The sequence below is a fragment of the Anabrus simplex genome, chromosome 8 (assembly GCF_040414725.1).
Source record: "Anabrus simplex isolate iqAnaSimp1 chromosome 8, ASM4041472v1, whole genome shotgun sequence".
Classification (NCBI taxonomy): Eukaryota; Metazoa; Arthropoda; class Insecta; order Orthoptera; family Tettigoniidae; genus Anabrus; species Anabrus simplex.
Window position 1 is genome coordinate 102,325,958 of NC_090272.1, and position 18,187 is coordinate 102,344,144.

Below are 18,187 nucleotides of genomic sequence, written 5' to 3' on the forward strand. Positions count from 1 at the left end.
TCATCAAGATAACTCAAAAAATGTTTGAGTTATGAAGGAAAACAAAGGTAAAAATTAAAGTTTCGGAGGATTATGTTTAAACTTACCAATGGGAGGAAAAGGCTGCGTAACATGTGTACAGATTATGGGACATATCTTGAATACCGTTAGAGATATTTACAAAATTCCTTCAACATATTAACGAGAAAAGTTTATTCTATAAAGAAAAAAATAAATTGAATAATGATATTTTTTGACCAGTAAAGGTGTACCTCCCCCCTTAAACGGAACTACATTGTTTTCTACACGTAGCCTTAAATCTACAAATATTACAAATTCAGCAGCGTGATAATTTTGAAATTCGGATACTTCTCAAGAAAATGTGAAGTATTCAAACGTTGCCAGCTGGGGACTGCCCTGTTCGATTCGCGCTATGAATGAAACATGAGCTAGTTGTTGACATACTGTACAGAGTTGCTTCACCCTCTTCTGATAGACAATGATAAAACGTATGATTTAACACCTTTAATATTGCCGTAGGTAACAGGCAAATGTAAAACGGATATGCGACGCGTTCTACTAGCCATTATTATCCTGATGTGACATTAAATCACACAGGACCGAACCAGCTAGCTGCGCGGTGTCGGCCGCTTAACTGTTAGCTTCCGTTCGGGGGATGGTAGTTTCGGACCCTACCGTCGGCAATCCTGAAGGTGATTTCCCGTGGTTTTCCATTTTCACTTTAATTAAGGCCGTGACCACTGCTTTCCCGGTCCTAGCCCTTTCCTAATCGATCATCACCGAAAACCCCGCTGAGTCAGTGCTAACACTGGGTCACCGGGCGAGTTGGCCGTGCGGTTAGGGGCGCACGGCTGTGAGCTTGCATCAGAGAGATAGTGGGTTCGAATCTCACTGTCGGCAGCCCTGAAGATGGTTTCCCGTGGTTTCCCATTTTAACAGCAGGCAAATGCTGGGGCTGTGCCTTAATTAAGGCCACGACTGCTTCTTTCCAACTCCTAGGCCTTTCCTATCCCATCGTCGACATAAGACCTATCAGTGTCCTAATGGACATGCGTGACTCGGATCTCAACACAACCCCAGCAAGTTGTGGTAAAAGGAGCATAGAAAGAAAGGCCTAGTTTGACTGTTTTAAAGTAATGGAGTAGGTATTATATTTGAAGAGGAAGTTGCCCACCTCTTCTTAACACTAATCAGAAGGGGAAAAAAAGAGATATCGTTGGATTCCTCAAAGAATGAACAAAGTAAACGGAAGGGTCTCGAAGGCCGTAAAACGAAAGACTCCCTAGGCTTCGTAAACTGTCGGGATCAGAAAAGAACGAGGGTTGACTGAGGGAATTCGGATAGGAAAAGAAATCCGTCACATATCTGCTTTTCCTTTACCTGTTACCTCTGACGATATTAAAGGCGTTAAATCATACATTTTATCATAGCGTATTTACGAGTACAGTGGAAAGATTACCTAGACCGTATCTCTGTTTGTCAAAATAAGGTGAAGCAATTCCCTATGTCAACATCTACCTCAGGGCCTCTCAACCGCCCAAAATCTCACGCGTGCAAACTGAGGCACAGAGTTCCTGTACACAGTGCATCGGTCCCACTCGGCTCGACTCGGACCAACGCTACGTCTCTGGGCTACTCGGCTAAGCTCGGCTCAACTCGTCTCGGATGTGGAGCGCTACGGAGCATCTGAGGAAGAGGGAGACAGGTGGAGCGAGCGAGGCAGGCGTGGAGAAAGAGAGAGACAGCGCTATTGCTCCAAATCGAGGAGTGGGGTCTGCACTCTGGTCAACCAAGCGAAGTCGTCTTTTGCACCGTGCACAATGCAATGCACTGGTGCATGCACCCTGAGAGGCCCTGAATTCTAGCTCATCGTTTCATAGGTAGTGCGAATCAAACAGGACAGTCCCCAACAGGCAAATGAAGCATGTTCGAATACATTACATTTTCCCCAGAAGTACTTGTGTGATTTTCAAAATAATCATGGTGCTGAATTTGTAATATTTGTAGATTAAAAAACAAATTTAGTACCATTATCTCAAAAGATATACACACCATGAAAAAAGTACTGTAAGTCCAATTATGAGCCCCTTGGTACCATTACTGAAAGTGAAAACAGAATGTCGATATCTTGAACGGTTCACGAGTTTTTTGAGGTGGACAACTCAGCTGAATAACCCTGTATAATAATCATGTATGAACGGCACAGGATGAGGAATCAACTGTTATTTGTAAAACGTCGTCTGTCTCGTGGCGAGAAATATATCGCGGAAAAAGTACTCACACAAAGAAATTGACGCACCTCTTCATAGGGCAATACAATCTCAACTAACGCTTGCTAACGAGTTAACCTGAGTAGCAACCCCTGTCCTTGGTATACTACTCGTCGCGTAACGCTATGTAATAAAAAGCAAATATCGCCACCCTGTTCTCTTTTTCTAATGGCTCTTCACTACTGCCAACTGTACTAGTGACATATTTAAATCACCGGATATAACCATCAACAAACTAACCTCAATGTGTCAATAATGAAGGTCCTCTTTCCCAACTAAATGATCAATCAAGTTATTCATAATTAAGTCGGTTTTCAAGCTTAATCAGGAATTAAGGAAATACACACAACCTCTCACCCTCATTCAGTTTAATGTTATATACAAAGGGCACTAGGGAAGTTTTGCAATGTGAGTGAACGCTTTAGACTTTTTCAAAATAATTTCCACCACACTCAATACACTTCTCCATACGTCGAAACCAGTGACTGAACCAACTCTGCCACTTTTCTTCGGTTACATGTTTATACTCTTGATCCCATGCTGCCAGAAGCTCCTCGTCGGATGCAAAACGCCGCCCTTTTTGAGCTTCATCTTCACTGCCGGGAATAGTGCGAAGTACATGGGGCAAGATCAGGACTGTATGGAGGGTGTTCAAGCACAGTCAATCCTGATTTGACAAGGAAATCCCATCGTTACATTAGCACGATATGCTGGAGCATTGTCGTGATGCAAGAGCCAAGTGTTGAGCCGTGACCTTGGACGGAGCTGCTTGAGAGCCTGGATGACCTGAGGCAGACAACAGCCGAGCCCAAGATCACCAGAGAGCCCTGTCACCGTGCGTGCGCCCTGATAGCCGCCAGCTCACCTGCGTCTCCCGTCACTTGCTCATTCGCGGTACTCCTCAGTACCGCACCTCGCCGCTTGGAGCGCTTCGCCGAACGTCCTGCCTGCGCGAGCCCCGACTCGCCCCAGCCTTCAGCCGCCAGCCGAATTGAGAGTCGCCCGCCGAGGTTCCAGCGCGGTCCGTCCTCCTGGATACTGTCTGGGAGCCATCTTTCTGCGGTCTCTCATATTCACTCCAGCTGCTCGACCGTCCACACGTCCAGCCCAGCCGACCGTCAGCTAGCCTGTAGGGCTGCCAACTAACGAAAGAGCAGTTTTTCTTGCACTAAGGGCAATTTGTCTTGCACTCGGTGTGTGCCTGTTCGCGACTTGTCCCGGCGCGACCCGGTAAAACTACACCTGGCGCGACTGGTACCCCCTGAGTGCACCCAGCCCTGGTCCTCTTCGGAGTTTGACCGCTAGTGCTAGCTCATGTCCCCTCCTCCCCTGCCAAGCCCCCCGCCCTTTTACCTCTACTTTTTCTCTTCAAAATTTTTCAACCTTCCTTCTTCTCTCTCTCTCCTTAAATATGGACACCCCCGGTGGACCGAGCAGCTGGGGCCCATATTACCAATTTCAACCTCCCGCTAAACATCCAATTTCTTGACTTCGACCCCTGTTCCACTGACAACTATTTGGTTATCCCCCTTCCCCCACCGAACCCACCCCAACAAACATGAAATGGCTCAGGCAGCGTATAGCCGTCACCCTTCGTGCCTCCACCAAGTTGATCCATAGAATAGATGAGGATGATTCCTCCCACTTAATCTTCATCCTCCCCGTAGCCCAAGATTCACTAGCCGTCCTTTCAAAATGCCTCACCGGTAAAGGTATTACCTTCACCCCCTTCAGCGAACTTCCCGGATTGCAAGATTTGGTGGAAGCTGCCTTCGACTCCGAAGAAGAAGCAGAAGAAGACCTCGTAGCTGAATGCCCCCCTACAAGAAACCCTTCCACTACACCCGGAAGAATACCTCCTCCCCGTTAAGCCCCAAGAACAGCTTCCTCATTATCCCTCTGACAAATCCAGGACATATTCCTCTCATCAGGAAAGCAATAATTGAAGAAATAGAACCAATCTTAAGCAGCCAGATCGTAGTCATCAAGGAGACGCACAACAATCACCTCCTCATCACCCCTCTCAATAACAAATTCATCCCCACCATCCTCAATAGACTCAAACATGCTAACATCCCCTCCCCGATCTTAGTCAATCCTGTTATCATGTCATATCAACCAACCAACTGTAGCACCCAATTGCCTACTACCCAAGACACAGAAGCCCAAACTGACCCCACTCCAAGCACTCAAAAGCCTACCACCCAAGTCAAAGAAATTCAAACTGACCACTTCTCACTCAGTACTCCAGAAATTCAAACTCTCCCCACCCTTCCTACTCACCAATGCCATCACCTCCCCCACACTTGACTCCAGCCCCAAATCAGATCAACCCTCACCCAAGATCACTACCAGTGCCACTCAGACGCCTCAAAGAAGAAGAAGACGCCGGATATCCGCCCGGAATTCTACATCGAACCCCAAATCAGCCCCTCCGCCTAAGTCCTCCTCCGGTCCCCGCCCCTCCGTGGTCGTGCAATGTTTCAACTGTCTTCAGCTACACCACACTGCTGCGACGTGTACCAACTCCACCAGGTGCAACAGGTGTGGCGGGCCCCACCGCCATACTGACTGCAAGGAATCACGTGACCGGGCGAGGTGTGCGAACTGCGAGGGACAGCATGCTGCGTCGTTCACTGGGTGCCCTTACATCAAGAGGGCCATCAGGTCTCACTATAGGCACTCCAGGCATCTGCACCAATCAAGATATCCACTACCACATTTCAACCACCTCACTCCCCCGCCGCTTCTACTTTCTCCCCAAACCAGCCAGGATACTTCTGCCCTCTGTCAACTCCTCCTTAGCCGACTCTCTCTCTCTCTCTCTCCCCTCCCTCCACTGCAAGTCCCTGCCATGCCCTCCCGACAAATTCTGGTCCAGTAAATCATCCCACCAAGAAATTTCGCCTTGCCAACTCTTCCTCCCTCAAAACAACTGCCTTCCTTCTTGTTGCTATGCAAACTTAACATCAGTGTCTTCCAGCCTTGCCCACTAGCACTAGCTTATTAGATTTTTTCAGTGCAGTGAAGAGGGGGTTTCATTCCTGACGTGGGAAACTTGTTTTTCTCACGACAGATCGTTTTTCCCCCGTTAGTGGTACGTCGAGCTGTTTGCCAATTCTCCGATACAGATGAGTAGAGAGGCCGAAGTGCGCCTCGGGGCTCCCAACTACTAGATTGCAACAAAAAAAAAAAAGCGGCAGACAAGTCTCCTTGTACCACTTCGCAGTAACTGTCCTTTGTGTTTCTAGCAAAACCCGAGTCAGGATGCCCCGTTTAGTGAAGAATACTGCAGTCCTTTTCTTCACTGACCTTGACTTTCGCACAGTCACAGGAGTACCCTCATCTTCAAACAGCCACACCTTGTTCTGGGATTTTGTTGGGACATCGTAATAATAAAGCCAAGTTTCGTCACCTGTAACGATGCTATTGACGTTACGCGAAGTCCCATTATCAAACTGTTTTAGCATTTTTCGGCACAATTTCACTCGATGTGCCCTTTGTTCCTCTGAAAGTGAATGGGGCACCGAAAGGGAACAAACGTTTCTAACATGGAGATGGTCGTGTACAACTGAATGAATAGCCGGTGCAGGGATGTGGAGGGTCTCTTCTACCTGCCGATATGTCAACCGCCCCTCTTGCTGCAACATTTTCCTTACATCTTCAATGTATTCCTCAGTCACTGATTCAGACGGTCGCCCAGAACGAGGATCATCTTCAACCCCAAAATTTCCCCTCTGGAACACTTTGTACCAGTGGAAAATTGTTGTCCGATGCGGACAGTCTTTCCCCAGCACAGGAGTCATTTCCTCCAGGCACTGGTCAACAGTTAATCCACGAGCAAAATTGTAGCGGATAATTGCGCGATATTCACCTTTAGACTACAGTGACATCTTAATTTGTTTTCAATCCCACTGCTTGGTAACAACTGGTGTGAAGATCGCGCCTTGCTGTCTTCCAGGCCGGCTTTCACCCCTCTTTTCATCCCTCACCATAACATGGGTGTTCAGCCATCCGTTTTTGCGTATTGCAAAACTTTCGAAGTGCCCTTTGTATTTCTGCCTTTATTTTGATATACGCCTAACTACAACCGTGTTCTTCGATGTTTACCTTGTGTAAATAATTCATCTCCCTTTTTCAAATTTGCTATTACTTGTCGGACTGAAGAGAAACCATGCTGTAATAGTAAACACAAGAAAATGTATTACATGTAAGTACCAGGTATATGCATATATTTTTGCTTGTTTTGTGGTAAAGAAAACGCGTAATTTTCAAGGGAAATTCATTTTCTGTTTATTCAAAATATTGGCCATCGGCTTCTACACAGTTCGCTCACCTTTCAGGTAAGTTATGAATACCATGCCAGAAAAACTGCTTGTCTTTTGTGGCAAACCATTCGTCGAGCCATTTTTCAATTTCCTCGATAGTTGTTGCAATCCTACCTGTTCCCCTTGCTTATAGATAGGTGCAATTACTGCTTTTGTCCAATCTGAAGGTACCTTACCAACACTCCACGCTAATTTTACTATTATGAAGCCATTTCATCCCTGCCTTCCCACTATACTTCACCATTTCAGGTCTAATTTCATCTATTCCTGCTGCCTTATGACAATGGAGTTTATTTACCATCCTTTCCACTTCCTCAAGCATAATTTCACCAACATCACTTTCCTCCTCCCCATTTGCTTGGCTGTTCACAACACCACCAGGATGATTTCCTTTTACATTGAGAAGATGTTCAAAATATTCCCTCCACCTCTCTAGTGATTCCCTAGGATCTATTATGAGTTCACCTGAATTACTCAAAACACTGTTCATTTCCTTTTTTCCCTCCCTTCCTTTCTTCATTACTGTCCAGAAAGGTTTCCCTGCTGCTTGACCTAGCCTTTCCAGGTTGTTACCAAAATCTTCCCATGACTTCTTTTTGGATTCAACAACTATTTGTTTCGCTCTGTTTCTTTCATCTACGTACAAATCCCTGTCTGCCTCGGCCCTTGTTTGGAGCCATTTCTGATAAGCCTTCTTTTTACGTTTACAAGCTGCTCTCACTCCATCATTCCACCAAGATGTTCGCCTTTTCCCATCTTTACACAGAGTTGTTCCTAGGGCATTCCCTTGCTGTTTCTACTACAGTATCCCTGTACGCCACCCATTCACTTTCTATATCCTGAACCTGCTTACTGTCTACTGTTTGAAACTTCTCACTAATCATATTCATGTACTTCTATTTACCTGGCGTGAAAATGGGAAACCACGAAAAACTTCAGGGCTGCCGACCGTGGAGTTCGAACTCACTATCTTGCGGATGCATGTTCACAGCTGCGCGCCTCTAACCGCACGGCCAACTCGCGCGGTTTACCTGGTATTACTCAAAAGATTTACATTCCCACAGGAAAATAAATGCTTTAATTGTACCAGCAAAAGTAACACCAGTGATTTTAACAATAAGCAGTGGCAATACGTAATTCTCGCAAGTCGCGAAATAAACCATGACTGTATAGTGCCAACGTGCCAGGACGTCGTATCGGCAAGTAGGGTCCCTAAACTGTATGGTTAGCGACACTGAATCGAACCCAACAGTTAATAAACAACTATATATTACTACCTTCAGTATTAACAGGGGAAAAACCTCAGTGTATAGACTTACGTGCTAGGAAGTATACCTTCTGCAAAATTTGCTGGATCACGTGTGAACTGTAATTGCGTCTTATGGAGCAGTCTTGCCGCAAGAATAGACTAAGTGAAAATAAAGTGGGACATGGCTTCGACAAGTTGCCGGTAATTATTAACAGAAATAGATGTTCAAGTACTCTCTGCTAGCACATTAGTTCCGCACTGAAGCTGCTTGTTCTGTTTCCTTTCTGATTCTGTTACACTCCATTTGATTACATTCACCAGACTCCTGAGTAAAGAAATACTTTACATTAAGGTGATTATGTAGCACGAAGGTGTGTCCATGTAGAGCAGTTTCGTGCACTACTTGAAGTTAGAAATTATTGTCCTCACGATGAATGGTGTGTAAATTAGCCTGAACAGACTCTAGCTTGCTGGATTATTATGTCTCATCTCTTGTATTCAGATGTAAGCTAAAATTTGACACGTAACTGACTTGGCTGCACGAACAATACTCAACTAATTTAGACCTTCTTCCTTCTCTTCTAAGTGGCTTGGTATGTAGCTAAGGCAGCTATTTAATAATGCAAGCATCACGGGAACGTTCAGACAGCTTGAGTGCAAATGTGATTTGGTGTAGTGAGTTACATGTGGGAATATGAGATTCATTGCCAACTGGTGGATGGGTGGAAAGGATTGTAGCCTTGTCCCGGTTATACTGAGCCACGATACTGTAGGCTGTTAATGTACAAAATCTACATATAACATTTTCTGTACATACTTGTCTCATAGAAGCCTCTGTGGCTCAGGCGGCAGTGCGTCGGCCTCTAGATGTTCGGTTCCGTGGTTCAAAACCCGGTCACTCAATGTGAGATTTGTGCTGGACAAAGCGGAGGCGGGACAGGTTTTTCTCCTGGTACTCCGGTTTTCCCTGTAATCTTTGATCCCAGCAACACTCTCCAATATAATTTCATTTCATCTGTCAGTCATTAATCATTGCCCCATAGGAATGCGACAGGCCTCGGCAACCGGCACAATTTCTATCCTCGCCGCAAGATCCCTGACCCGGTCAATGACTGGAAAACAGGTTGTAGGTTTTTTCACTTGTCTCATACTTCGTTTTGTCTCTGGATGGCTTTAGCGTTTTCACTGTAACAGCATAATAATTTGGTGCTATAGGCGTGATCGAAAAGTTCCCGTTTGAGGGAGTTGCTGCAGCGGACAAGCAACGTAGCGCGACTCCGATGCGGATATATAAACATAGACATGTACAAGGAGTATCTGCCGGTTTCTAAGTTAGACTCGCTACCACGGCAAGAGTTTGTGTACCGAGCTCGATAGCTGCAGTCGCTTAAGTGCGGCCAGTATCCAGTATTCGGGAGATAGTAGGTTCGAACCCCACTGTCGGCAGCCCTGAAGATGGTTTTCCGTGGTTTCCCATTTTCACACCAGGCAAATGCTGGGGCTGTATCTTAATTAAGGCCACGGCCGCTTCCTTCCCACTCCCAGCACTTCCCTGTCCCATCGTCGCCATAAGACCTATCTGTGTCAGTGCAACGTAAAGCAACTAGCAAAAAAAAAAAAAAAAAAAAAAAAAAAAAAAGGAGTTTGTGTTTGGTAAGGTGGTGTTGAAGTATGGTATTGAAGGGTCAGGGAAAAACCACATAGGAGTGGTGGTGGTGGTGATTGTTTTAAGAAAATGTACAACTGTACACTATTAACATTAATCAGAGGGGTGGGGTGGAAGGAAGGGGTTCGACACTTCGAAAACGAAGATACCGGCCAAAGAAAAGGGCCACAAAGGGCATAAAACTGAAAGACTTCCTAGGCCTCACGACGTAATACCGTCGGGGTCGGAAAAGAACAAGAGTTGACCAAAGGAGGCCGGATAGGATAGATTAAAGTGAGGAGTCCGGCACAAGTAAGTGTAAGCAATGTCAGGACTGAGTTAAGGGTCCCGTGGGCGCCAACCCACCTCCCAAGTTAACAACCCCTGGGGCCTCCTTTAGTCGCCTCTTAAGACCTACAGAGAATACCGTGGATGTATTCTACCACCCGGATCCACAGGGGGAAGTGGGCTGGTGGGTCCTAGCCGTTGCCGTTGAACACTTCACTCTCCTACCAGTCATGTATGTATGTATGTATGTATGTATGTATGTATGTATGTATGTATGTATGTTTAGTCCTCAGCCCGAAGGCTGGTTGGATCCTCAACAGCTCCGCCATCAGCTGTCATAGATGGCCTAGGCATCACTGAAGAGCCGTACTAGGGAAATGAGGAGTGAGGTAGTTTCCCGTTGCTTTCCTCACCGAGCCAGAAGTTGCTATTACATATCAGTCTGCCAAGCCTACTGAAATGCATGCACCAACCGACCCTATGAGGAATATTTTTACACCTTTCATAGCAGGGACTGGCTGCAGAAGGAATGGCATTACTAGCATCACTCATACCTCAGTCACTTTCATTTTGTCAAAGCCAAGGATAAAGCTGAGACAGATCAATGAAAGTAACAAGATTGCTCTAGCCTATACCAGAAGACATAGTGCACTGTAAACATTAGGTCCCGCCAGCAAAGGCATCCTACCAGTCATATGAAATTAGATTTGTTCCATTTTCCTTTCACAGAGCCAACGGCCGTAGTCGCCTTGAAACACCGGATCCCGTGAGATCTCCGAAGTTAAGCAACATTGGTCGTGGTCAAGATTTGGATGGGTGGCCTCGCGCTGTTGGTGGGGGGTAAGGAACTGGAAAGGAACTGGAAAGGAAAGGAAAGGAAAGGAAAGGAAAGGAAAGGAAAGGAAAGGAAAGGAAAGGAAAGGAAAGGAAAGGAAAGGAAAGGAACTCGCCACCCTACCGCACGTAAACTCCAGCTTAGGCACACCTCTGCGGAGGTTCGGACCTGCCTTCGGGCAGAATACACCCTTACCTCACCTTTCACAGGACTGTGAAGCCCACTTCGTGGTGAAGATCGTTAAGGCCTCAAGTCTGTATGGTCCGAGAGAAAGACGTGGAGGGTAGCAATGATCTACTCAGTATATACCCATCACCTGGACTCTGGAGGCCCTGGAATGAGCTATATTTCTAAAAGGGTCCTTCTATCTTGAGTCTGATTACTCTGGAGTGACAGTTGCCAATACATTATTTGTTATTGCTCTGAAGACGATCCTGGTCGCAGGATCGAAACGCTTTATCAGATTATTAATATTAAGCGACCTAATATCTCCAAATTGTTATTATGTCAAATAAATAAATAAATAAATAAATAAATAAATAAATAAATAAATAAATAAATAAATAAATAAGAATGCATTATCAGTGTTAGTACGCTAAATCTTAACTTTAAAACTTCTGAGCTTACTTAAAAAATTGACGTCTAATCATTAGAGTTTAATTGAGGTTCACTATTCTGTCGCTTTATACGCACCTGCCTCTTTCTACATACAGCTTACCCTTCTAATTCACATAAATACATATTTCTAAGAAATATAATTGTAAGAAATTACAGACAACAACTTGGAGATGTGAAAAATCCGTCTTTGAGACGACTGAAAGCAGATATGCGGAAATGGAATAGAAAGATAAACATATGAAAAAATACAAAAATTAAAGAGGAAATATGACCATAACATTTAAAAACGGAAAATGACGAAAAAGTTAAAAAGAGCCAAATTGTGACTTTATATGACGTTTGAAAATTGCATGTAGTCACCGTAGATAAAATTATACTTAACTTGTATTTTCCATGGAAATAATATAACGAAAAATATGACATGTCATAAACAACCGAGCCATTATTATTATTATTATTATTATTATTATTATTATTATTATTATTATTATTATTATTATTATTATTATTATTATTATTACGGGGTTACCCGTGGACGCAGAGGTGAAAGAAGGTGCCGGGGTGAACGGGTCTAACTACAAAGTCAAGAATGGAATTTAAAACTTTAACCAAGGTTATATTTTATTTTATTTTTTAGAATTTCAAACTTAACAATCTTTCATTAAGTGAACACAATAATATATCAGGTACAATGACAAACTAGAAACAAGACAAGAAAGATCCCTATTTTAGTGATTTTTACACTCTTGGGCTACAAGCCCCTAGTTTTACAATTTTGAGCTCTTAGCTCAATTTTACTGTTACCGAGGTTTGGTGGTTTAGCAGAGGTGAAAGAAGGTGCGGGGGTGAACAGGTCTCAAAATACGAAATTAAAGTTAAGATAAAATTTAACAAGGTTATATTTTCTTTTCAAGATTAAGAAATAACAAGTAGAACAGGTACTCAGTAGCCGAAACACAATTCGAAAATGTACAATTACAGTGATTACAGGATTTGGGCTCCGAGAGCCAGACACATAATTCTTGAGCAATGAGCCCAACTTTACTTATATTCAAGGTTCAACAAAGGGGCAGAAAACCGGGCGAGTTGGCCGTGCGCGTAGAGGCGTGCGGCTGTGAGCTTGCATCCGGGAGATAGTAGGTTTGAATCCCACTATCGGCAGCCCTGAAGTTGGTTTTCCGTGGTTTCCCATTTTCACACCAGGCAAATGCTGGGGCTGTACCTTAATTAAGGCCACGGCCGATTCCTTCCAACTCCTAGGCCTTTCCTATCCCATCGTCGCCATAAGACCTATCTGTGTCGGTGCGACGTAAAGCCCCTAGCAAAAAAAAAAAGGGGGGGGGCAGAAAACCCCAATCAGGCCTAGAAGCACTTGCTCCTCTTTACACGGTAAAGCCTCCTCGAGGCATACAGCAACTCAATTTTCAAGAAACAGCAACTCGCTCTCAAAATTTAAGCCTATCAAAGGCCACACCAAACTCCACTTTCAAGTTGTCCTCCAAGGACATGAAAACAGGGGAAAAAATACCCAACCTACTGAGGCCTATTAAGTAAAGAAACAGGTCAATTACATGGCCTCTAAAATACCAACTTGAGAGGAGGCGTACTTGCACTCCTAATACACTTTATATAAAACCTACTTGGCACTAGGCCGTTACTGCAAGGGCTAATCCCATACTAGAAAGGTGACTTATAGAAGAAGACAATTTACATTACTTTAAGGAAGAAACAGTTGAGAAAATAAGTTCACCTCCACGCAATGTGAGTGGGAGCTCGAGAGGGTTAAGCACTCTCTATCCCAATATGTAGTTTAAAAGATAGAATTGATACTAGGTGTCTTTACATTTGAGGGGAAAAGTTACATGGTAGAAAGGCTTCGGACCTGCCCCGAGAGTTAAACTGCTGAGCTAGCAAGAAAAGAAGTTATTAAACGGCCATTACCTGGTGGTTGAACTGCTGCCCGAAGAAAGAGGCGCTACCCGCCCCCTGCTACGTACTTTACACACTGATAGATGTTACTGAAGTGGCCCGGAGACCCGAAAATCAGCAGTTTATAAACCCTCGCGGAAAGTTCGAGGCATTTCAGGAATGAGAACACCCTCCCACAAGAATTTTATTGGCTAGGGTTAAGCAACATATCCAAGTTGAAGAAGATACCCCTGATTGGTCATAAATTCATTAAAGAAATTCGGGATTGGCTAAATTCAAACCTGGCGGAACGAAAGGATTAACATTGCCAACTCAAACAATGACTGAAGGAAATTTAACAAAGAACAAACTTATGAACACAAAATTTCTCCAAAAACATAGTTCTTTCACTTCGCACTAGGGTGCATAATTGTAATTCTTCAGTAGTGCCATCTGGAAGAGAATGTCCACACTTCTTACTACAGGCAAAACAAAAATACATCGAAAACGACCCAGTTCAGAAACTTCAAAATTTACAAGTAGTGACATCTTCTGAGAAACCTGAAAATTAACACATTAGATAAAGTTCAGACTTCCTCCAGTAGAGGAGTTTCAACTGGCGCAAAGTTTGAATTAGCGGCGTGGAGGTGTACCGCCCGGTACATTTACCAAAGCACAAAATGTAATGCAAGGGCAGAAAATCCCCAATACATGGAGCACTAACTCCAACAATGACAATTTCAGCCCTCCCAGAGGCACTATTACAACACTTGAAAAAGAGCTAACGTGCTCTCAGTTCACAAGCCTACTCAAGGCAATTCCAACAGTATCTTATACCTTTTGACCTTCCATGGCCAAACTTACAATTTAAACAGGGGTATCTCGTACCCAACCTACTGGGCCTTCGTGGAACACGAATAATGGTTAAGTAAATGGCCCGAAACACCAAATAGAATGGAGGTGTGTATTTGCACTCCTAAACATGCATTATTAAAACCTAATAGGAACTAGGCTGATGAAACAGGGGCTATTCCCAAACTATGGAGGTTTGGGAATAAGAAAGAAATTTAAAACATTAAGGAAGAGAAGAAAATCAGTTACCAAACCGTAGTCACCTCAAACCAAAATGAAGGGGAACTCGAGAGGGTGCATCACTCTCTATCCCCAAATTACGGTTACAGATTTTATGAAGTTTTTACATAAGCCGGCAGAAAATTACATTTATAGAAAAGTAGGTTACGTGGTAAAAGTTTCGGACCTTTCCCGCGGGTTAAACTGCTGAGCTAGCAAGAAATAAAGATGTTAAACGGCCATTACCTTGCTGAAAACCTGCTGCCTGATGAAAGAGGCACCTCCCACCTCCTGCTTCACATACACACACTTAGTTAGATGTTGCTCAAGTGGCCAAGAGCCGTGAAAATCTGCAGTTTATAAACCCTCGGGGAAAGTTCGAGACCTTTCATGAATAATCAAGACACATCCACAGAATGTTATTGGAGGATACAAAGTTTACACTCAAAATCGAAGAAGAAATACGTGATTGGTTGGAAATTAATTACAGAAATTCTTGATTGGTTAAATTCAAAACAGGCGGAAAGAAAGGATAAATATTGCCAAGCCAAAAATGAATGAAGGAAATTTAGTAAAGGAAAAACCTACGAATACAGAATTTCTTCAAAAAAGTTCCTTCACTTCGCACCAGAGTGCATGATCATAGTTTTTTGTCGTGACCTCTCTGAGAGAATGTCCAAATGTCCACTGGGCCTTCGTGGAACACGAATAATGGTTAACTAAATGGCCCGAAACACCAAATAGAATGGAGGCGTGTATATGCACTCCTAAACATGCATTCTTAAAACCTAATAGGCGGAAACCTAATGAGCGGAAAACAAAAACAAGTTGAAATTCACACAGTACTGGCAACTTCATAATCACAAAATTTCGGTAGTGACATCTTCAGAGGAAACGTTTAAATAGGTCTAGTTTCAAGTTCAGTGTTTCTCCTGTAGAGGAGTTTTAATTGGCGCAAGATTTAAATGTGCGGCGTAGAGGTGTACCTCCCGGTACAATTATTATTATTATTATTATTATTATTATTATTATTATTATTATTATTATTATTATTACTATTTTATTCCACTGTATTTCTTCTCTCACACATGCCTTCCGTAGTTACTTATAGGGAGCGCAGAAAAGAACATGTAATTGAGGCCACCCCTACCGTATATGTTTCCGGCCACGTGCAGTTTTCTCTACCTGCTGTGTGTAGGCACGTTCGCTGAGTAATCTTTGATCAATTCTCAGCCTCCTTTTATAGTCCAACGTCGAGTGAAAGTGTTCATTGGAATAAGCCGTACGGTCTTCACCCAAGAGCCTACTGACAATCACGTCCCTCTGATTGCAATACGAAGCAGAGCAAGCCTGTAGTTCTATGTGACTATTGTTTTAGTGCTACGGCAGGGGCGTATACAGAATTATATTGGGAGAGGAGGGTGGCAAAAGAGACCAATCTGCATAAAGGTTTAGAACACACACGAATGAGACATGACTATCATACACTGATATATATGTATATGTAATTGCAAGTTGCTCTACGTCGCACCGACACAGATAGGTCTTATGGCGGCGATGGGATAGGAAAGGGCTAGGATTGAGAAAGAAGCAAACATGGCATTAATTAAGGTACAGTCCCAACATTTGCCTGGTGTGGAAATGGGAAACCACGGAAAACCATCAACAGGGCTGCCGACAGTGGAGTTCGAACCCACTATCCCCCGAATGGAAGCCCACAGCTGCGTGCCCCTAACCGGACGGCCAACTCGCTTGGTATATGTATAGGTCACAAACAATGAAGTACATTAGCAATTAACGTAATAACTGACATTAACATTTTTTCCCCTTTACTGTTGTTTACTTTTAGCTATTAATGTCAATTGCAAGGAGTTTAAGGAACTGAATAAAGAGATGAGGGCCTATATTAGTGTCGAATCCGTAGTTATCTGGAGTGCTGAGATGTATAGTGACACTCCAGTTACCGTTTAAGTCAAAGTGAAGTCCCCGTAGGCACGGGGGTTGAGAAGAAAAAGTTAGTCCAGGATGACCGAGATTATCTCTGTGTGTGTGTGTGTGTGTGTGTGTGTGTGTGTGTGTGTGTGTGTGTGTGTGTGTGTGTGTGTGTGTGTATCCCAGCAATACTCTCAACCTAACTTGGCACACATATGACTTACTATCTAGAAAAAAGTTACTATGGATATGAGACATCCCTAGCACCTCTATGTGTGGAGATTGGAAGGGGATGACACGTAAGAATACTCAAAAACGACGAATGTTATCTTCGAACCATAGAACCCATAGTCTGTGGGTCGTTGAGATGAACACTGACATTCCGGATGTCTTAAGTCCAAGTACAATCCCATCGGCATGGGGAGTGCAAAGTGATGAGGCAGAAAACACCCAAAATGATCATGATTATGGATATACGTACGAATAATGAAAATTAACCGAATCCATTGTTTATATGCCACTGAAATGAACTGTGACGCTCTAGATAACTTTTAATCCCACGTTCAGCCTATATTTGGACGGGGGCTGAGATGAGGTGAAAAATAGTCTAGAACAGAGGTGCTCACGCTGGCATTTCATCCCGCGGGCGCCCAGCACTGCCAGCAGACGGGCAGGCGGGCGATGAGCGTATGCTATTCAACCAGTGACGTTATGGCTACGTCACAGGCCATGAAGTTTGAGCGAAGTTCTCCCAGTTACTCTTAATCAATGTGGCGATACTCGAGTTTGGAATGGAGGCAGAAGATAATGACAGAAAGAGGGCAGAAATCCACGTAATTTTCAATTTACGTTGTAAGAAATAAATTATTTATTTTCACTGCACTTTATGTATTTTGACCGGGTACAATAAAGAGTTAGGCCTACAACCTCAAATATTTTTATAACGTACGTAATGAATTGCAATTTTCACTATTACATTTCAAGAGGTGCTTTAGATGGATAAGCTGTGGCGTGTGATTGCTTGGGTTTAAATTATCTGATAAACTCACCATCAATCGAACCGTGCTTACCGAGAATAAAATCTGTTAGGTTATTTGAAGGCATACTATCTACTTGGTAGATGCATTTACATTGTTATTGTACTTTAATCTTGGATAGTAAATATCTATGTCCCCACTCGTGATGAAACTTCCTCGCCTCTAAGAGGCTAGCTATTATCATCCGATGCCTGATGAGTTTTAAATACTATTTTCAGAAATTCATTGAACAGGCAAAGTCGCACAACACTGTGCAAAATCAAGCAGTAAACTTGTTGAATTATGTATATATTATTTTTTGCTGAATGAATAACAGAAAAGTTAAATTTTATGAAATGGAAATACTGTCATTCTCATCCAAGGAATTGTAAATCGTACCTTGTACGCTTACTGTACTTTTGTAAATTGTAACACAAAAATTATAATGTTTTACTTTTCTTTGAGTGTATAAATATAGTAAAACAAAACTGACATTATATCGCGCGGTATAATTCAAACCGGAATATCTTGAAAAGGTCGGTTTTCATGCGATTATAGCGATTTTTTTAAATACTCTGCCCCATTCAGCATTTCACTGAATAGTGGATAAGAGTTTCGTATTGACAATCGAACGTCACTATTCCCTTCCTTGCAAAGTGCGTTCGCTCTCTCGCTTCACTGTGACGTATGCTTACTACGTAAGCTGCCCGCATTTACGTCACGTCAGCCCGGCCGCACTGGGCTAGCCTCAACGGGCGCCCAGCTGGGCACCTCTGGTTTACAATGACCGAGGTTAGTCGTGAATTCACAATTTTTGGGGTCGCAAGGCCGATTGCTGACAGTCTTCATGAAAGTTGAAATCGTGTACACCATATTGATGACGGGTAAATACATATACATATTTTAAAGAATCAAATATTTCCCAATTTTCCAGTCAATTCAGGTTCCACGACGACAAAGTTTTACTCGAAAGTGAAACAATCTAATATGCTTACTTGAAAACGAACACGTGTAAATAACTCTAAAA

At 43.4% G+C, this 18,187-nt stretch overlaps 1 protein-coding gene across 4 annotated transcripts in view; it reads left to right on the forward strand.

The window, feature by feature from the left end:
• The window catches only part of LOC136879173 (EF-hand calcium-binding domain-containing protein 4A), a 659,860-nt gene that overhangs the window by 126,438 nt on the left and 515,235 nt on the right, over nt 1–18,187 (forward strand). The gene's annotated exons all lie outside the window — the stretch shown is intronic.